This window comes from Pteronotus mesoamericanus, unplaced genomic scaffold (assembly GCF_021234165.1).
Source record: "Pteronotus mesoamericanus isolate MK-2021 breed Mesoamerican mustached bat unplaced genomic scaffold, CSHL_Meso_final scaffold_36, whole genome shotgun sequence".
Classification (NCBI taxonomy): Eukaryota; Metazoa; Chordata; class Mammalia; order Chiroptera; family Mormoopidae; genus Pteronotus; species Pteronotus mesoamericanus.
The window spans coordinates 19,083,340-19,105,889 of NW_026555313.1; the positions used below are offsets into that span (position 1 = coordinate 19,083,340).

The window sequence follows — 22,550 nt, forward strand, 5'->3', positions numbered from 1 at the left end:
TAGTTGAGTCTTGATTATGTTGGCAGGTCAGTGGGTGGAACTGACTGTCAAACTAACTGGCTTTGAGGACTGACCATGACCACAATGGCTGTTGTGTGGTGGCTGGACCCATGAAGTAGGATTCACTTTATCTGGGCTCTGGTCCTACCAATTCCACCCTTTGGGTGTGTATTTTGTGACCAACTGGGTGGTGCTCTTGTCTGGTCTGATCCTGGCCGTCATGTGTTAGATCTGGGGTCTCCCTGGGGAAACTCTGAAGTTGGCCAAAGTCCACTGTTCTCTCTGTCCAGGCTGGAGCCACTTGGTAGGAGCTACAAAGTGATCTGCAGTTCATAGCTGTATCTGATGGGCTTTGAGGCACCTGAGAGTTGTTATGCTGGAACTGAGATCAACTGCCAGCTGGTACTGGGCTACGGGCCACTTAGCAAGAGGTACAGGGCATGATGAGGTAGGTCATCTGTGCTTGTTTAGGGTTTGTGGGTCTTTGAGAGATTTTAGGGAAGTTTCCAATATGGCATTGTATGCATTAGACTCTGAAACAGATTTAGGCTGGGCCTGTGAATTGGCTGGGATGGGGACTCTGGGAATTACCAGAGTCAGGTGGGAACTATGTTAGGTTAATGGAGACTCAGATTTGATGCCACCTGTGCCTGCAGGCTGTATGTATAGGGACAGGAGGCTCAACAAAGGAACAGTGGCACCTTCTGACACTTTAGTCCTGGAGAAAGCTGATCTTCTAGCCCTTTCCCTGAAGCCAGGTAATTCAGTTCCTTCTTATATGTCCCTGGTGCTTTTTGAGCTGGAGTCCCTTCTCTGGAGCTTAGAGCAAGTGTTTGTGAGAAAGTGAGTTGGTGCTCAGCTCCTTTAAGAGAGCTCCTGGGTCTACAACAGCTCTCCATTTCACTTGAGCTGAGTCCCTGGTGCAGGGCTGGCACCGTTTTCTTCTATTTGGGTACCTTCACAGCTGAAATATCTCCCAATTTTTAACGACTGCACATGTGTGGGACCAGTCCATTTTGCATCTTTACCTCTCCTTTCTGTCTTGACTTGGCTTTTTCATTATAGCCTTAGTTACAGGAGTTCTGTTCAGCTAGTCTTCAGGTGCTTTTCAAGGGTGATTGTTCTATACTTTAGTTGTAATTTTTATGTGGTTGTGGGAGGAGAGGAAATGATCACAGCATTTACCTACTCCTTTAACTTCTCTAATTTTTAAAACTTTCTTTTTCATTAAAAATCTTATTTCCTAATATCACTAATATAACCATTTGTCTTATTCAATAAAATGTAAACACAACTACCAATATTAGTTTTAATAAAAAATACTATTGTTTGAAACAGGATTTTTTCCCACTCTATTTATCCTTAGAATATATTACACTGTGGAAGTACAGTCAAAATGCCACACAGAGAAAAACATTGTTTTATGTCATCAACTTGATTTATAGTTAGGTTTCTTTGTCTGTTTTTTCGTTTTTAGGAGTTACTTTCTTCTTTTTTATTTAATGTTTTAATACATAAATAAATCATGTATGTTCCAAAACCAAAACTATGTAACAAAGTATATTGGGAGGAGTGTTATTTCTTTTCCTGAGCCTTCTATTCTGAATTCTACATGCCTTTGTAGATAAGTTTATTAGTTTTTAAATTTCCATTTCAGTGATATTTCATTGTTGTTGTTGCAAATATAAGTAAATACATTCATATATATTCTTCCCCTTTTTGCTACCTAAGAGGTTCTATACTATATAATTCAACTTGCTTTTCTCCTTTAACAATATATCCTGCAGACTACAGCATCACAATTCAGAGTGCTCCTTCTACTTGTTTTTATGGCTGCATTCGTATTTTCTTGAGAAAATGTATCATAATTTATTGATCCTGTATTGATGGACATTTGGTTTGTTTTTCAACCTTTTGCGATTATAAATAGTATATTAATGAATAATCTTGTGTGTAGTCATTTTATATTTTTGCCAGTGTCTTTGCGAATGCTGGGTCAAAAGATAAATACACATGTAATTTTTCTAAATATTGTCAAATTTCCCTCTACGGGTATATACCATTTTGGATTCCCATCAGCAATGTTTGAGAATTTCTGACTTTCCACATAGTCATCAATATTATATATTTTCAAACTTTTGGATTTTTCCCATCTTGATAGATGCAAAATGGCCTCAGTGTAGTTTTTTTTTAATATTAATTTTTTAGCCATTTCTTTGTTAAATTTAGTTTTCAGTTACAGTTTACATTCAATATTATTTTGTATTGGTTTCAGATGTACAGTATAGTGGTTAGACAATCATATACTCTACAAAGTGTTCCGGCCAATATTTCGGGTACCCACCTAGCACCATACAGTTATTACAATATTATTGACTATGTTTTCTGTGCTTTACATCCCTGTGACTGTTTTGTGGCTACCAATTTGTATTTCTTAACCCCTTTACCGTTTTCACCCAACCTCCCTCCTCTCTGGCAATCAGTCTGATCTGTTTCTAGTTTGTTTTTTCGTTTATTGTGTTCTTTAGATTTTACATATAAGTGAAATTAGCAATTGTTTATCTCTGACTTATTTACTTAGCAAAATACCTTCTAGATCAGCAATTTTCAAACTCTTTCATCTTATAGCACACATAAACTAGTAACTAAAATTCTGTAGCACACCAAAAAGTATATTTTTTGCCAATTTGACAAAAAATATTTACAATATTGATTCATTCACACTGGATAGGTATTGTATTGGCTGTTGTCATTTTTTAATTTTTTAAAACGATTTTATTTATTTTTAGAGAGAGGAGAGGGGAGAAAGAGCGGGAGAGAACCATTGATTGGCTCCGACCAGGGATGAAACCCATAACTCATGTATATGCCCTGACCAGGAAAAGAGCCAGTAACATTTCGATCTGTGGGACCACACCCAATAAACTGAGCCTCACCAGACACGGCTGTTTTTGTTTTTGTTTTTTTTAAATTTGACAATCTAAGGGAAAAGAGGTTAGTGCCTCTGACTACATAGTCAGGTATTGCATATTTTAAATATTTTTGCAGCACACCAGTGTGCCATGACATACCAGTTGAAAATCACTGCTTTGGAACAATCCATGTTCTCACAAATCGTAATATTTCATTCTTTTTTATGGCTAATAATATTCTTTTTTTTGCACTTTTATTTATTTTTAAATAATTTTTAAATTTATAAATCACATTTATTCTATTACAGTTGTCTCAATTTTCCCCCTTCCCCCCCGCCACCCATCGCACCCCAACCCCCCACTCCCACAGTCAATTGCCACTCTGTTGTCCATGTCCATGGGTTATTAATACATGTTCTTTGTCTAGTACCTTCCCCTTCTTTCCACTATTGTCCTCTGTCCGCATCCCCTCTGGTCACTTTCAGTCTGCTCCATGTTTCCATGCCTGAAGTTTATTTTGTTCATTAGTTTATTTTGTTGAATAGAGTCTTCTTATAGGTGAGATCATATGGTAATTGTCTTTCATCAACTGGCTTATTTCACTTAGCTTAATATTCTCCAGGTCCATCCATATTGTCGCAAAGGGTAGGAGATCCTTCTCTCTCCCTTCCTTCCTTCCTTCCTTCCTTCCTTCCTTCCTTCCTTCCTTCCTTCCTTCCTTCCTTCCTTCCTTTTCTTTCTTTCTTTCTTTCTTTCTTTCTTTCTTTCTTTCTTTCTTTCTTTCTTTCTTTCTTTCTTTCTTTCTTTCTTTCTCTCTCTCTCTCTATCTTCCTTCCTTCCTTCATTTTCTTTTTCTTTCTTTCTTTCTTTCTTTCTTTCTTTCTTTCTTTCTTTCTTTCTTTCTTTCTTTCTTTCTTTCTTTCTCTCTCTCTATCTTCCTTCCTTCCTTCATTTTCTTTTTCTTTCTTTCTTTCTTTCTAAATGCAGATTGATTTTATTTATTTTTTTAAACATCAAAGTTAATTATAAAATATTTAAAAAATTTAAAACCATTATAAAGTCTCAGCAATTAAACCAACATATCTATTATTACTCATAGACAAGCTCCAGGCATGGTATAATCATTATTCACATCAATTCTCTTGGCTTTGCATTTTATATTGGTTGTCTTTGTTCTTCAGTGTCCTTTCTGTTTAGACATATTCTTTTATATTTGATTTTCTTAGTCTCTAGAATAAATAATGATAAGGTGGAGATTAGTCCCTAAAGATTTTATATATTTAGGCTTTAGCAAATATAGTTAAAGAATGGGTTAATCTGATTTTCAATCACATGATCAGGTGGGTGGACACTGTTGGCATCACATACAATGGTCATGTCCTGGGCATCGATGACACCCACACTGAGATCTTTGACAATGTCCTTCATGATAAGACGTCCCCAAACCTCTCCGTGACTGTGTGCATCTCCCTGATGTTTTTTGTCTTAAGGGTGACTTTTTTGGCCAGGCTTCTTAGGAACAGTCATGCAATAGATTTTTGGATACAGATGGCCCTGTGAATGAAAATGTCAGTGGAGAAGGTTTGGAAGTGCTGACCAAGAGTAATGATGGTAGCTGTGCTTTTGTCACCTGATATCTGGTCTAACTACCTGAGGGATGCAATTTTCATCTGTCACAGAGTAGAGCTGAAGAGTGATAAAAGGATAGCTATGTTCTTTTTATTTTTTCCCACTGAATCTGAGTGTCTTTCTATACCCAAAAGTAAATGTGCCTTAAAAATTCCTGTTCCATGAAGATCAAAAAATTTTTGTACTGGTCAAACAAATAAACAAATCTTTTAACTAGAAGAAATGATTAATATTTTAAAAATTAATATCATATCATTAAAAATACTCTCCTACTTATTTCTGACTGGAACATTTTACCCTCTAGGGTAGAGTACCTATTTCTATGTGTGAAATGTCAATCAAAATGTAACACTGAAGAAAGAAATTAAGGAAGACACAAATAAATGGAAGCATATACCGTGCTCATGGATTGGAAGAATTAATATCATCAAAATGTTCATGCTACCCAAAGCAATTTATAGATTCAATGCAATCTCTATTAAGATACCAATGACATATTTCACAGAAATAGAACAGACATTTCAAAAATTTATATGGAACTATAAATGACCCTGAATAGCCTCAGCAATTTTGAGAGAGAAAAAAAAAGTAGGAGGGATCACAATACTGGACGTCAAACTATACTACAAAGTCACTATACTCAAAAAAATCTGGTACTGGCACAAGAACAGACCCATAGACCAGTGGAACAGAATAGAAAGCCCAGAAATAAGCCCAGGTCTCTATGGACATCTAATATTTGACAAAGGAGGCAGAAGCATAAAATGGAGCCATACTAGCCTCTTCAACACATGGTGTTGGGAGAGCTGGACGGCTACATGCAAAAATTGAAATTGGATCATCAGATGACACCATACACAAAAATAAACTCAAGATGGATAAAAGACTTAAATGAAAGTCGCAACACCATAAAAGTCTTAGAGGAGAACATTGGGAGGAAACTCTCAGATATCCCACGCAGCAAGTTTTTCACTGATATGTCTCCTAAAGCAGGGGACATAAAGGAAAGAATAAACAAGTGGGACCTCATCAAAATAAGAAGCTTCTGCACGGCCAAAGAAAACATCAGCAAAATGAAAAGGGAGCCAACCGTATGGGAAAATATATTTGCTAATGATACATCAGATAGAGGTTTGATCTCCAAGGTATGTAAAGAACTCACTCGACTCCACTCCAAGAAGACAAACGATCCAATCAAAAAATGTGCAAAGGACCTGGGCAGACCCTTTTCCAAGGAGGAGATACAGAGGGCCCAGAGGCATTTGAAAGGATGCTCAGCATCACTAGCCATCAGAGAAATGCAGATCAAAACCACCATGAGGTACCACCTCACACCAGTCAGAATGGCCATCATAAACAGATCCACAAACAACAGATGCTGGCAAGGCTGTGGAGAAAAGGGAACCCTAGTACACTGTTGGTGGGAATGCAGACTGGTGCAGCCATTGTGGAAAGCAGTGTGGAATTTCCTCAAGAAGCTGTAAATGCAACGGCCTTTTGATCCAGTGATTCCCCTGCTGGGACTATACCCTAAGAATACCAAAACGCCAATACAAAAGAACCTATGCACCCCAATGTTCATCGCAGCACAATTTACAATAGCCAAGTGTTGGAAGCAGCCTTAATGCCCATCAGTAGATGATTGGATCAAAAAGTGATGGTACATATACACAATGGAATACTATGCAGCAGAAAGAAAAAAAGAACTACTAAACTTTGCGAAAGCATGGATGGAACTGGAGAGCATTATGCTAAGCGAAATAAGCTAGGGGATGAAAGACAAATACCATATGATCTCACCTATTAGTGGAACCTAACCAATAATACAAAGATGCAAGGAAAATAAGACCAGCAGCACTGAAAGGAAAAGAAATCAACAGAAACAAGAGGGAAGGAGGGAGGCGGGGCAGGGAAAAGGAAGGGAAGGGGCAACTCAAGGAGCATATAGCAAGGACTCATGGACAAAACCAAAGGGGAAGAGCTGAGGGAGGGAAGGAGGGTGGGGGCAAGGGAAAGCAGTGGGGGGTAGGCAGAGACAAATGTATTTGAAAAAATAAAATTTAATTAAAAAGAAATGTAACATTTTCATTGGAATTTATAAAGAGGAACAGCATTTCTTAAGAGAGAACAAAATATATTTTAAATTTAAAGGCTTAAATCTAGAAAGCTAAATGAAGTAAACAAAATAGGCAAAATGAAAGAATTGAAACCTAGTTAAAAAGTACTTTAAAATCTGCCTGAATTTCTAAAAGAATATAAAATAATTACCTACTTTTTACTACTTTGGGTAAGTAGCAGATCCACTGACACTGTGTAGAGTCTCTCAGTGGGTAAATGAGATTTCCTTTCAAACAGCCATTTATCTTATTGTATTTAACTGAATCTGGCTGCAAAATGTTGTAATTCACTTACCTCCTATAGCAGGGGTAGTACCAGTTCCCAACCCCTGGCCATGGACCAGTACTGCTCTGTGGCCTATTAGGAACTGGGCTGCAAGGGAAGCTTGCCTTAGTTCTGCCTCCTGACCATCCCCTGGCTGTCCCCTCTACCCCTTGTGGGAAAATCCCTGGTGCCAAAAATGTTGGGAGTACTGTTCTATAGTATAACCACCAGGGACTCCATTCCAACTTGGCAATTCTTTTTTATATTTTTACTCTCTAGTAACAGATATTGTGGTAAGTGATTTTATTGATGTAAGTTAAATATCCATCCTTTCTTTTTAAAAATTATTTTTACTTTTTATTCTTCACATGAGGATATAGTTATTGATTTTAGACAGAAAGGAAGGGGGGAAGAGAGAGAGAGGGAGGAGAGAAACATCAATGTGAAAGAAACATCAGTTAGTTGCCTCCTGTAAGCACCCTGACCAGGAATCAAACCCACAACCTCGGTATGTGCCCTGACTGGAATGGAACCCACAACCCTTTGGTGTATGAGAGGATGCTCCAACCAACTGAGCCACATGGCCAGGGCTTCAGCCTTCTTTCTTTCTTCCTCGTTTTCTTACCTCTTTCTCTCTTCCTCTGACTCCTGTTTCCTGATTCCTTTTCTTCCTAGTACTATTTTTTTGATCATCAGTTTTGTTTTAGATACTTCTCATTCTTTTGAGAGATTTTGAATCCTCTGGACTCTTCCCTATTCATTTTATCCCAGATCTGGTCATTGTCTAAGTCTCCATGTTCTGTCATTTCTTTGTCATCCCTGCTGTTTCAGTGGTGATGTAGGTTTTTGTCTCAAATGTAAATAATAGTGATCTGTCAGTTGGGGTCATTGTATGAAATCATTTAGCTTTGTTCCATTGATGGAGCAATAACCTTGTTTTTCTATGAATTTTTTTCTTAGGACTATTTTAAAGTTAAAAAATAGCTTAAAGTATAATATGCCCACAACTTAAAAAGTTCAACTAGTATAAAGTACTTAGCTTGAGTTAAAATTAAATAAGATTTTGTAAAAGTGACATAAAACAGCCAACTCAAACCAGTATTCTGAGATTTCCCAATAAATTCCATTAGAATTATAGGCTCTACCTTCCAAGTTATTTCAGGTAGCCATGCAAAAAGTTTTTTTTTTTTTTTTTGCTATGGCATAATAAAGATGATCAAGGTTTTACCTATCATGTTTCCTTGTCACTGACTGTGCTATGCCCTACCACTGAGACAATGCCTACAATTTTAGGTTTTGTTACATCAGCACTTCTGTGTTGATATCACATTCTGTATTAGACAGAAAGCAACTAATAATGACAAAATATAAATTTATTTATCTCTCATTTAACAGCGATAGAGGGAGCAGGCCAGGGTTAATATGATTTTGCATGTTTTCAGGGACTCCAGTTTCTTCTAAATTGTTGTTCTGCCATTCTTTTTTTTTTTCTCCTGGAGGGGAGTTGATAATCTTAACTTTATTATTTATTACAGATTTGTTGAGGTATAATTCCTATGCTTAAGACTGCATATATTTAATGTTTCCAATCTGATGAATTCAAACATATGCATACACCCATGATACTATCTGTGCAATCAAGGTGCTATTATTAACATATGATTTCAATCTCATGGTCTAACATGGCTCTTTCAACATTCACCATTGTGTCTGTTGTTTAGCCAGTAGGAAGAAGATAAATGGAAGGGGAGGGTGGGTTGTTTTACTTTTAAAGGCATGACCTAGAAGTTTCCCATATCACTTTCTGGCAAAAATCTAGTCATGGCCACAACTAGATGCAAGGAAGGCTGCAGTGTTTAGCATGGTGACCATGGACCCAGACAAAATTATGGTGTTCTATTACTAAAGAGGGAGGAGGGAATGGATAGTGGAAGACCACTCACAGTCTCTGCTTTATGCTTAGCCCCCCATAGGCTTTGTAGTCTGGTTGCCTATGTCCACAGAATAGTACAATATGGTTGTACTATGTTTGTAACTTGGCTAAGTGGCAAAATGGTCCTGGTGGCAGAATTGGAAAACTCTGGAGTAGCTATTACCTAGAATAGCTAAGTCCTGTTGATGTGGCTTGGTGAAAAAGAGAATTCTGTAAGTAAGTTAGACTTTCAGAGTGACATTGTTGGACTTCTATGAGGCTTGATAGCATTGTACCATCAATGGCTGAATGCCCTGGAAATTTAAGATCCATGCTTATTAAATGTTCCCCATCCTAACAATGTGCTAGCATACTTTGGTGAGAAAATAACCTTTGAATTTATTATTGTAAACCATATCTTGTAAAATATTTATGTGTCAGGGTATTCACTTTGCCAAGTGTCAGACTAAGTGCTCAGGACGATCCCAGATATATAACAAATTCTCTGATGATTAGACTTTGTTTTATTTTATTTAATAATATGCTTGAGTACTTTTAACAATATGTTGGTAATAGTATTAAGTTTCTATTATAGGACTTCTGGTCAAGATGGAGGTGTAGGTAAACATGCTTCGCTTCCTTGAACAACTACAGAAACAACTAAAACTAGACCTCAAAACAAATAACAACCAGAACCATCAGAAAAATTGAGCTGTGTGGACATCTGACAACCAGGGATTTATAGAAGCAACATTCATTCAGGTGGGTAGGAGGGGCAGAGACACATAGATGGGTGGAGAGGCATGGAGACATGGCGGCACAGAGAAGCAGCAGAACGGACAGTCCCATATTCACATGTGTTGGATAAAAATTGAGAGGGAAACCTTATAAATGATGGATCCCAGCCCCAGGCCAGACCACACATCCCAGGGCTCCAGTGCCAGGAAGATAAATCCCCATAACTTCTGGCTGTAAAAAACAGTAGGGGTTGGCGTGGCAGAAGAAACTGCCAGATTTTCAGGAGACTATACTTAGAGAGCCCACATGGTTTCAGAACTTATGCAAACCCATCCACTCTGGATTTAGCACCAGGGCAGCAGCTGGAAGGGCACAAGTCACATATGGGGAGTAAGCGAAGTGACTGGAAATAGGGTAAGTACAACTAGGAGCCAGGCAGTGGCCCTGTTCCTCTCTGAGCCCTTTCCCCACAGAGCCACAAAGTGGTGAAGTGGGTTGCCCCACCCTGGCAATTACCTAAGGCTCTGCCCTACACAATTTACAGGTGCCTTTTCTACAACAGGCCACACTACTAAGATAGGGAGCCAAAGTAGGTCTACCTAATACACAGAAACAAATACAAGGAGGCTGCCAAATTGAGGAGACAAAGAAATATGGCCCAAATGAAAAAACAGAACAAAACCCCAGGAAAGGAACTAAATGAAACAAAGATAACCAACCTATCAGATGCAGAGTTCAAAACTCTGGTTATCAGGATGCTCAAAGAACTCATTAAATACAGCAGCAGCATAAAAAAGACCCAGGAAGAAATGAAGTTTACATTAAGTGATGTAAAGAAAAATCTACAGGCAACCAATATTGGAGAGAATGAAGCAGTGATTCAAATCAACAATTTGTATCTGTTTATATAGTTATATAAGTCTACAAATGTATGTCAGGTATGTGTGATATCTTTCTGACTCTGGATGGTATTGCCAAAATTAATTTGAAAAGAGATCTACTTAATTGGCTTAAAGAAAAATAAGCACATATAAATTGAATGTTCTAAAACTTCTCAAAAATATGGAAAGCAACCCAAATGCTTCACAAGTTCATGTGATCTGGGATAATCTTTGTTAAGTAAAACCTAGTTTAAATTTGTTGGTTTAATTAAAATAGGGATTTTTTTTCAGTTATCAGCATAAAACAATGCAGATGTGTGACTTGTATTCTAATTGAGTTTACTATTCAGGTAAGTTCATGCCATCTCTGTAACAAAATTTGTCAGCAAGAAAAATAACTTAGCTTAATGGCTAACTTGGTGTAATGTCTTATGATATTTTCATTAGTAACCTAAACATAATTGATAAGAACAAGTGAATTAAATAAATGTAAGATAAGATTTATGAATGAGCTTTTAACAGTAAGATATGTCTACTTAAATACTTCCCCCAAATCTCTTTGATAACTTAACCCTTAGAGTTTTTTAAGTTAAATAATGGACATTCATTGAATATCATTTCTAAATAACATAAAATACTGACACATTAATTGCTGAACATGAGTTTACTCACTTTGGGCTTCCAATTACAAAGGAACTAAATATATTTGGGTCTGTTAATAAACACATCTTGTGCACTGAAGCATTAAAAATTATACTATGAGGAAGCATATACTTCTAGAAATTATAAAATGTATTCAGAAATTTACTATCCAACCTAACAAAGATGTACAATAAGATTAATGTTGTTTTCATGCCTGCTAATACAACACCCATTCTGCAGCTCATGGATCAAGGGTTAATTTTGACTTTCAAATCTTATTATTTAAGAAATAGATTTCATAAGGTATAGTTACCATAATTCCTCTGATGGATCTGGGTGAAGTACACTGAAAACTCTCTGGAAAGGATTCATCATTCTAGATGCCATTAAGAACGTTTGTGTCAGGGAAGAGGTCAAAATATCAACATTGACAGGAGTTTGGAAGAAGTTGATTCCAACTCTCATGGATGATTTTGAGGAGTGTAACATTTCAGTGGAGGAAGTAACTAGATATGGTAGAAATTGCAAGGGAATTAGAATTAGAAGCGGAGCATGAAGATGTGACTGAATTGCTGTAATCTCATGATAAAACTTTAATGGATGAGGAATTGTTTCTTTCGGATGAGGAAAAAAAGAGATTTCTTGAGATGGAATCTACTTCTGGTGTAGATGCTGTGGAGATTGTTGAAATGACAACAAAGGATTTAAAACATTGCATAATCTTCTTTGGCAGCAGAGTTTGAGAGAATTAACTCCAATTTTGAAAGATTTCTGCTGTGGTTAAATGCTATTAAACAGCTCACATGCATGCTACAAAGGAATCATTTGTGAAAGGAAGATTCAGTCAATTTGACAAACTTCATTGTCTCATTTTAAGAAATTGCCACAACCACCCCAATATTCAGCAACCAATACCCCGATCAATAAACACCATCAACAATGAGGCAAGACCATCCACTAGCAACAAGGTTGTGACTTGCTGAAGGCTCAGATAGTTAGCATTTTTGAGCAATAAAGTATTTTTAAATTAAGTTCTGTACATGAGGGTTTTTTTTTGACATAATGCTATTGCACATTTGGTAGACTACAATATAGTGTAAACATAACTTTTATGTGCATTGGGAAACCAAAAAAATCCATGCAACTCATTTTATTGGGATATTTCCAGGTGGTCTGGAACCAAACCTGTCATATCTCTGAGGTATGTCTATAATTTCATGAATTGGCAAATCAATATCTCACCCAGATTCTACTCCTAAACTTGAGCCCTGCATGTGCAAATATCTTAAGGATTCTCCATGTGGAAATCCTCACCCTTAACAGCAGAGGTTCTCCAGCTCATACAAGTTTATGAGAGCCTATTTTGCTCATCTATTCCCACATCCTTGTCCTGTGACATCATCTTGGTAGCTTGAAAGTGGCCATGATGGGCAGATTTACATTATGAAAATCAGCAAGTATTGCAAACAGGTTTTCCTTTTACCCCAGGAGAGCAGGTTTATCAGTACACTACTGCTCAGAGAAATCTCAAAATCAACTTGTCCAAGTGGAATGTTTCATATTTTTCTGCTTCTTCTTCTCCCTGCCTTTGTGAATAGTATTGCTATTCAGAAACCTGGCCACTGCCTTGACCCATTTGACTTTCTTATATGTATATTCAGCCATCCTCAGACATAACTGAGTCAATGTGCAGAGACTACTAGTGGTCCCTTTCATCGCTGGTGATAGAAATGTAGCTGAGCACATGGAATAATGTTTATGTAAGGGTTGTATGCCTAGTGCTTAGCAGAGTGCCTGTCAAGGAAACTAGAATATGTCACCCCAAATTATGGCTCCTTGACATAAAAATTATTTTGAGCTGAAGGCAGTTAAGGAACAGTGAATGCAGAAGAATGTTCTTTTTTCTTTTTTTTATTGGTAGATGAGACTACTTTATTCAATGATTGATCCATGTAATTGCCAAGGCCATTATGTACAGGGAGGAGAGGCGGAGCTTTATTTCTTGGTCTCTTCCTCGTTGGGCAGTTTTGATTTTTTACCCCTTCTTGGCCTGGAGCCACTCTTCATGGTGCTTGCGAGCTTCCTTGGTCTTAGACCTGCGGGCCTCAGCCTGGTCAGCCAGAAGCTTTTTGCGAGCCTTGTCTGCCTTCAGCTTGTGGATGTGTTCTATGAGAACCCACTTGTTTTTGAACACCTTACCCTTCACTTTTAGGTACAGGCTGTGGTACATGTGGCGGTCAATCTTCTTAGATTCACGGTATCTTCGGAGTAGCTGGCAAAGAATTCTAATCCTCCTCATCCAGGTCACTTTCTCAGGCATTTGAGCACTGGCAGTAGTACCCTTTCACTTACCTTTGCCTTTATGCTTGCCTTTCCTGCGGGGTCAAGGTGTTTTACCCATGTAGAGCATGAGAATGGATGGTCACAGCCTTCCTGACGATCAGCCTGTCTTTGATCAGCTTCCAAATCTGTTGATGGGGGTTGGCATTGGTGATTTGATTTCATTGGTCTCATTGTGGTCTAACCAGAGCCTCTTTTTGCCACTGCGGAGGACACTGGAGGCAAGCTTCTTCTGAAGCCTGAGCATACTCATGGCAGCTGCTGCAGCTGCGAAAGGGAGAAAAAGCTTCTTTATTGGAGATAGACTCTTATCCACTCAGAGACTGCACCAGAGGAATCTGCAAACAAACTTTGTTTAGCAAATTCTTATATTCCTAGTTGCACTAGCCCTAAACCAACCCTCTTTTTTCTTGTTAAGTCTTCACATATTTATCGTTTCTTTATCTAGAAGGTATAAAAGTTTCCTTGTTTGATCATTTATTTTTTTGGGTCTTCATTCTCTTGTGAAATCTTCCATGCACATGTAAAAATTCAGTAAAATTTGTATGTTTTTCTTCTGTTAATCTTTGTCAGTTTAATTTTCAGACCCAGTTAGGAACCGAAAGGTGTTCAGTAAAAAATTTTTCCTCCCCAACACCTGACAGAGTATTTGTGTTTCCCAGACAACATTGTGGTTTGGTGTGGCCATGGGGCTAAATTCTTTGATGAGGAATGTAGACGGAGGTTATATGTGCCATATCCTGGCCTCTCTCTTAAGGCCACCATATAACTCCTCCATAAGCTCCTTTTTCTCCCTATTCAGTGCAAATTCATAGGGCAGCAATCTAGCTTTGATCATGGAGGTTATGACAATAACTTAACACATGGGGTTCTTAAAACTGCTTTGTAACGTGGAGCCCTTTGGCAGTCTGATGAAACCTTTGGACCTCTTCTCCAAATAATGTGTTTAAGTACATAATATAAAATATATAAAATTATATAACAAAAAATAATTATATTAAAATGCAGTTATCATCATTTTTAATAACCTAATTGGTTATATAGTTGTATAGCAATTCTTTTTTTTTATTTTATTTATTTTTTCAAATACATTTGTCTCTGCCTTCCCCCCACCACTTTCCCTTGCCCCCTTCCTCCTTCCCTCCCCCAGCTCTTCCCCTTTGGTTTTGTCCATGAGTCCTTGCTATATGTTCCTTGACTTTCCCCTTCCCTTCCTTTTCCCCTGCCCCCCTCCCTCCTTTTTATTAACACATTAAATAAGATTTAGCAGCCAGGTCTAATATTTGATAATTTTAAAGTGATGTTGAGTGTGGGTGATATTTCCAGATTCTATAATAACTGTTTTATGATATGAAAATATTTGAGATTTCAATTTGTCACAGGTACTGTTAGTGCTACTGTAATTTGTTGTCAATATTTATAATTGGAGAGCTTACTAAACATCATTTAGAAGCTAGTGAACATAAAGATGTAATTATTTTCCCATTCAAGTTCACAGACTTCCTACGTTCTGTTCATAGGTCCATTTGGGGGTACATTGACCCTAGGTTAAGATCACTTGCTGAGGATGACAGAACTTTCATGATGGGTGCATGGCTTCCTGGATGATCTCAAGAAGCAGAACCTGCCTGAACAGTTCCATGAGAGAGAAATAAACCCCTATGTTGTTTTGGGGAGTATTTTGTTTTCCCAGAAGTTCAGCCTGCCTTCATCTACTATTAAGTATCTCTACAATTTGTAGTTTTTACCGTCATCACTATTGCTACCTGGTACAGGTATTACCAAGGTATTGCTTAGTAATAGTAACAGTTAAAAAAAACTTTATTGAGCTTAAAATGCATGCAATAAAAACATGCATTGTAAGTACAGTTTTATGAGTATGTATTAACAAATGTATACACCTTTTTGGTATTAATATATAGAATATTACCATTACCCCCAAAAGTTTCCCTTTGTTACTTCACAGTCCATTCTGTTCCCCTACTATGTTTTCTTACTTTTATGTGTAGTGTTTTGGTATCAGCACACATACAAAACAAAGATGATTAGAAGCAGCCATATTGACCAGCTTTGACTTGTTCCTGTTGTTAATTTTCATATTTCACCATGTTTAATTAACTGTATGATGTTTGATAAAAATATTTGCTATTTTTAAGGCTCCTATTATATTAAGAAGGCTGTCTTTTAGAAACCAGTTTTTCATCATTAATGGAAGCTGAGTTATTGTCAAATGCTTTTTTAAATTTATTGAGGTGGTTATAGGATTATCTCCTTTATCTTTAAATGTTTTCTAAAGTGAAACCACTCTACTTGGCTGACATATCCAATTGAGTCATAATATATGTTGTATTTTTATACATAACTCTGTTGCACATGAGAGTACAAATTAATATAATCATCTTTGAAAAACATATGGCAGCAGATATACATATATATTTTATTGTTCAATATAATTATTGTTCAAATACATTTGTCTCTATTTTCCCGCCACCACTTTCCCCTGCTCACCCCCATCTCCCACCTTCAATCCTTCCCCACTCTAGCTTTGTCCATGGGTCCTTTATACATGTTCCTTGATTTAACCCTTTCCCTTATTTTCCCCATTACCCCCCTCCCTCTTACCCTTTTGTTACTGTCAGTTTGTTTTTTCTTTCAGTGTTGCTGGTTATATTTTTCTTGCTTGTTTGTTTCATTGATTAGTTTCCACTTATAGGTGAGATCATATGGTATTAGTCTTTCACCCCCTGGCTTATTTCGCTTAACATAATGCTCTTTCAGTTAAATCCATGCTGTCATGAAGGGTAGTAGCTCTTTCATTCTTTCTGCTGTGAGTATTCCATTGTGTAAATATACCATAGTTTTTTGATCCACTCATTCACTGATGGGCACTAGGTTGCTTCTAGCACTTGGCTATTGTAAATTGTGGTGCTATGAACATTGGGGTGCATAGGTTCTTTTGAATTGATGTTTCAGGATTCTTAGGGCATAATCCCAGCAGTAGAATTGCTGGGTCAAAAGGCAGTTCCATTTTTAGCTTTTTGAGGAAATTCCAAACTGTTTTCCACACTGGCTGCACCAGTCTGCATTCCCACCAACAGTGTACTAGGGTTGCCTTTTCTCCACAACCTCGCCAGCATTTATTGTTTGTTGGTCTGTTAATGATAGATATTCTGATCAGTGTGAAGTGCTTTCTCACTGTGGTTTTAATTTACATGTCTCTGATGGCTAGTGATGCTGAGCATCCTTTCAGATGTCTCTGGGACTTGTGGACTTGTGTATGTCCTCCTTGGAGGAGTGTGTTCAGGTCCTCTGCCCATTTGTTAATTAGATTATTTGTCTTCCTGGAGTGGAGTCATGTGAGTTCTTTATATATTTTAGAGATCAAACTCTTGTCCGAGGTATCATTGGCAAATATATTTTTCTCATTCGATTGTTCCCTTTTCATTTTGCTGATGCTTTCATTAACTCTGCAGAAGCTTCCTATTTTGATGAAGTCGCCTTTGTTTATTCTTTCCTTTATGTCCCTTGCTCTAGGGGATATATCAGTGAAAATACTGCTGTGTGGAATATCTGAGAGTTTCCTGCCTAATGTTCTCCTCTAGGACTTTTATGGTGTCGCAATTTATATTTAAGTCTTTTATCCATCTTGAGTTTGTCTTTGTGTATGGTGTAAGTTGGTGTTTGAATTTCAATTTTTTGCATGTAGCTGTCTAGATCTCCCAACACCATTTGTTGAAGAGGCTATTTTTATTCCATATTATGCTTTTGCCCTTTTCGTTGAATATTAATTGGCCATAGAGACCTGGGTTTATTTCTGGGCTCTCTACTCTGTTCCACTGATCTATACATCTGTTCTTATGCCAGTACCAGATTATTTTGATTACAGTGGCCTTGTATTACAGTTTGATGTCAGGTATTGTGATCCCTCCTATTTTGTTCTTCTTTCTCAAAATTGTTGCAGATATTCAGAGTCATTTTTGGTTTCATATAAATTTTTGAAATGTTCCTTCTATATCTGTAATACATCATTGGTATTTTAATAGGGATTGTGCTGAACCTATAAATTGCTTTGGGTAGTATGGACATTTTGATGAAGTTAATTCTTCCAACCCATGAACACAGTATATGCTTTAACTTAATTGTGTCTTACTTAATTTCTTTCTTCAGTGTTGTGTAGTTTTCTGTGTACAGGTCTTTTACCTCCTTGGTTAAATTTATATCTAGGTACATTATTTTTCTTGTTGCTATAACAAATAAGATTTTTTCCCCTGATTTCTGATTCTGATATTTCCTTGTTAGGATACAAAAATAGCTTCAATTTCTGAATATTGATTTTGTATCCTTCTGTTTTGCTAAATCACTTATTCGGTCAAGTAGTTTTTCAGTGGAATCTATGGGGTTTTCTATGTACACTATCACGTCATCTGCAAACAATGACAGTTTTCCTTCCTTCTTTCTAATTTGGATGACTTTTTTTTTCTTGTCTGATTTCTGTGGCTACGACTTCCAATAGTATGTTCAATAGAAGTTGTGAAGCGGACAACCTTGTCTTGCTCCTGATCTTGGTGGGAAAGCTTTTAGTTTTTGCCTGTTGAGTATGAGGTTGGCTGTAGGTTTTTCATATATGGCCTTTATTATATTGAGGTATGCCCCCTTTACTCCCACTTTGCTGAGTATTTTTATCATAAGTGGATGCCATATGTTATTGAATGCTTTTTCTGCATCTATTGATATGATCATGTGATTTTTGTCTTTCCTTTTGTTTACGTGATATATAACATTTATTGATTTGCAAATATTGGACCATCCTTGCATCCTTTGGATGAATCCCACTTGATCATGATGGATGATCTTTTTAATGTATTGTTGGATGAGGTTTACCAATATTTTGTTGAGGATTTTAGCATCTATGTTTATCAGCAATATTGGCCTGCAGCTTTCTTTCTTTCTTCGTGTCTTTATCTGTTTTTGCGATTAGAATGATGCTGACCTCATAAAAAAGAATTTGGGAGTCTTCCCTCTTCTTGGTTATTTTGGAATAGTCTGAGAAGGACAGGGGTTAGCCCTTCCTTAAATGTTTTGTAAAATTCTCCTGTGAAATTATCCAGTCCAGGTCTTTTGTGTGCTGGGAGTTTTTTGATTACTCCTTCAATTTCCCCAGCTGTTGTTGGTCTGTTAAGGCTTTTTGCTTCTTCTTCATTCAGTGTTGGAAGGTTATATTTTTCTAGAAATTTGTCCATTTCATCGAGGTTTTAAAATTTCTTGGCAGATAATTGTTCATAGTAATTTCTTACAATCCTTTGTATTTCTGTGGTATCAGTTGTTATTTCTCCTCTTTCATTTCTGATATTATTTATTTGGGTCCTCTTTTTTTTTCTTGATGAGTCTGTTTAAAGGTTTGTTGATTTTGTTTATCTTTTCACAGAACAAGCTCCTGGATTGGTTCATCCTTTGAATTGTTCTTTTTGTTTTTATGTCATTCAGTTCTGCTCTGATCTTGATTATTTCCTTCCTTCTACTCTTTCTGGGCTTTGTTTGTTGTTTTTCCAGTTATCGAAGCTGTAGTGTTAGGTAATTTATTAGAAATGTTACTATCTTTTTGAGGTAGGCCTGTATTGCTATGAACTTCCCTCTCAGGACTGCCTTTGCTGTGTCCCATTGGTTTTGTTCTGTTGTGTGTTCATTTTCATTTGTTTCCAGAAACTTTTTGATTTCTTTTTTGATCCTTTTATTAACACATTCATTGTTTAATAGCATGCTCTTCAGTCTCCATGAGTTCGAATGGTTTTGAGTGTTTTTCCTTGAGGTTGGTTTCTAGTTTCACGCCTTGTGGTCCAAGAATGTGCTCGCTATGATTTTAATTTTCTTGAATTTGTTTAGGCTTTTTTTGTGTCCTATCATGTGGTCTATCTTTGAAAATATTCCATGTGCATTTGAAAAGCATGTGTATTTTGCTTCTCTGGGATGAAATGTTCTCTATATGTCAGTTAAGTCCATTTGATCTAATGTGTCATTCAATTCCACAATATCCTTGTTGATATTTTGATTAGAAGATCTATCCATTGTTGACAGTGGGGTGTTAACATCCCCTCCTATCAGTGTGTTGTTGTTTATATCTTTCTTGAAGTCCTCCATGATTTTCCTTATATATATATGGATGCTCCTATGTTGGATGCATATAGGTTTATAATGTTTATGTCTTCTTGGTGGATTCTTCCTTTGAGTATTATGAAGTTTCCTTCTGGTTCTCCTTTTATGGCCTTTGTTTTGAAATCTATTTTGTCTGATATAAGTATTGCTATGCCTGCTTTTTTTCCCCTGTCCATTTGCTTGGAAACTTTTTTCCATCCCTTTACTTTCAGTCTGTTTAGGTCCTTTGTTCCGAGGTGGGTCACTTGGTAGGCAACATATGTGTGAGTCATGTTTTCTTATCCATTCAGCTACTCTATGTCTTTTGATTGGAACATTTAATCCATTTACATTTAAAATTATTACTGATAGGTACTTATTCATGATTTCTCTTTGTACCTGTGTTCCTCCCTTTCTCACTCTTTTTCTTCATTTTATTAAAGCAATCCCTTTAACATATCTCACAGTGCTTGTTTGGTGGAGGTGTGTTCTTTTAGCCTTCTTTTCTCTGGGAAACTCCTTATTTTGCCTCCCATTTTAATTGAGAGCCTTTCTTGGTAGAGCAGTCTTGGTGGCTGGCCTTTGCTTTTCATGCCTTGGAATATTTCTTGCCATTCCCTTCTGGCTTGTAGTGTTTCTGTTGAGAAGTCTGCTGTTGGCCATATCAGAGCCCCCTTGTATGTTACTACCTGTTTCTCCCTTGCTGCCTTTAAGATTCTCTCTTTGTCTTTGATATTTGCCATTTTAATGATGATGTGTCTTCGTGTGGGCCTCATTGGGTTTCTCTTGAATGGACGCTCTGTGCTTCCTGGACTTCTGTGACTTTTTCTCTCTTCACATTAGGGAAGTTTTCCATCATTACTTTTTCAGACAGGTTCTCTATCCCTTCCTCCTCTTCTTTTTTTCTCCTTCTGGTATCCCTATTATATGGATGTTATTATGTTTCAGGTTGTCCTGCATTTCCCTAAATACGTCTTCACTCTCTTTGAGTGTTTTTTCATTTTCTTGTTCTTTCTGGGAGCTTTTTTTACCTTGTACTCTAGGTCACTGATTAGATTCTCTGCTTCATCTAGCCTGATTTTGATTTCTTCTACTGTGTTCTTCAATTCAGAAATTGTGCTCTTTATTTCCTCTTGCTTCTTATTGATAGTTTTTATGTGCATTTTCATGCTGATGTAGTTTGCAGTAAGTTCCTTGTAATTTCCCTGTAGTTTTTGATAATTCTCTTTGAGTTCACCAAGCTCACTGAGCTTCCTTAGAACCATTGTTATGAATTCAGTATCTGATAGTTTACCTGCCTCTATTTCATTTAGTTCTTTTCCTGGGGATTCCTCGTTTCCCTTAGATTAGGGCTTGTTTCTTGTCTTCCCATTATTTGTGAGACTCTTCTTTTTCTTCTGTTTCTTAAATTGATTTGTCTTGACTTCCTGACTTTCTGGTGTGATGTTCTATCATATAGGAGACCTGTGAGATTCAGTAGTGCGGTCTCCTTGATCTCCTGAACTTGCTGCTCTTTGGATGCCTTTTATGGCACTATGTTGTCTCTCTGGAAGTAATTGGGTTTTGAATGTTGTTTGGTCATTCTTAGGTGGGTCCTACCATCCAGCTGGTTGCTTGAGGGTCACTCTGCCTACCACATATTATGTGCTTTTGTGCAGATGCTGCCAGAACAAAACCACAAAGCCCAGGAAACAAACCCACATCCACAAAAATAACTCCCCCTGCAATCCCACTATCAACAGCAAATAAACAAGTATTAATAAAGCTCTAAGGAGATTAAGATTATTATAATAAAGGAGAGAAACAAACTATTAGTTTAAAATCTAATGACTTAATATGCACAAACTTGATGGACCTAAAATGAACATTAAAAACCTATGTAGTAAAGAAAATATTATAAATCATGGAGATGACCACAGTGGATTTCGTCTCGGTAGCCTCTAATTTACTGCCATTTTTTCTTTCTGGATCTGCCTCTGATGATGTTAAATGTTAACTCTGTCTGACCTTAGGCAGTCTGTTTGAGACTTCCAAGAGTCTACTGTCTGTGGCTGTCTGCTTTAGTTGTGAATCTAGTCACTCTACACTCAGCAGTCATTCTTAGGCAGCACAGGGCAGGGCAGAGTCCTTCCAGGGGACTGGGCTATTGTGTCCTCTCATGATGCTGCCACTCAGGAGAGTGGTCTGCCTGAGCCAGATGCCTGCTGTCATATGGGGGATGAGTCAGCACCTGGATCCCGCCAGCTACTCTCTCAATTCTCTCCCCAAAGCCTCCACCCCCAGCCTCTCCTCATGCATCTCCAGCCCACTCTGCCCCTGCCATTGCCAGAGCCCAGGGTAAGTGTATGCAGATAAAAATTTATGCGTTGGCCCTTTAAACAGCTTTTTGTGTCTCTAGCTGCCCATCTCTGGCAGAGAGCAACCCTGCCACTTTTTGTATCTGGCTGTTATCTGTGTACATTTTGGGCTCTGGTGCTGTATGCTGGTGATCCCTGCTTATGGTTTATACCTCACTCTTCTCAGGGGAATCCAACTGGCTTTTTAATTATCCCTCTCGTGCTGTCACTCATGGATGCCCAGCCTGCCTTCTTGAGTCTCTACCGCACTCCTTACCAGTCAGGTTGTGCTAAAGCTGGTTCTTCTGTCTTTCCAAGGCTATAGGGCTTCTCTCTCACTATTGTTCAGTTGTTTGTTCCAAGTATTTTTCCACACTTTAGTTTTAATTCCAGATTGGTCCTGGGAGGGAGTCAGTGTGACTTCCATTCACTCCTCCACCATCTTGCCTCCTGTTTTTTCAGCAGGTATATATTTTTAATTGTGTACACCTATATCCTAAGTCCAAGCTGTCCAAATCAGGTGTGTCACAGAAGATGTGTTAGCTCCATAAAGAATCACATATAGAATGTTATTGTATTTGCTTGTATATCTGTATGTGTAATTGTAGGGAACTAAATAGACTTTTAATAGTATATCAATAGTTTTTTC

The 22,550-nt window shown here is 37.5% G+C and overlaps 2 pseudogenes; both read right to left on the reverse strand.

Annotated features, from left to right (window-relative positions):
- Window positions 1-4,199: 4,199 nt before the first annotated feature.
- Window positions 4,200-8,158, reverse strand: LOC129086142 (NXPE family member 1-like; annotated as a pseudogene).
- A 4,874-nt stretch (window positions 8,159-13,032) lies between these two features.
- On the reverse strand, window positions 13,033-13,689 carry LOC129085852 (60S ribosomal protein L19-like; annotated as a pseudogene).
- Between the last annotated feature and the right edge of the window lie 8,861 nt (window positions 13,690-22,550).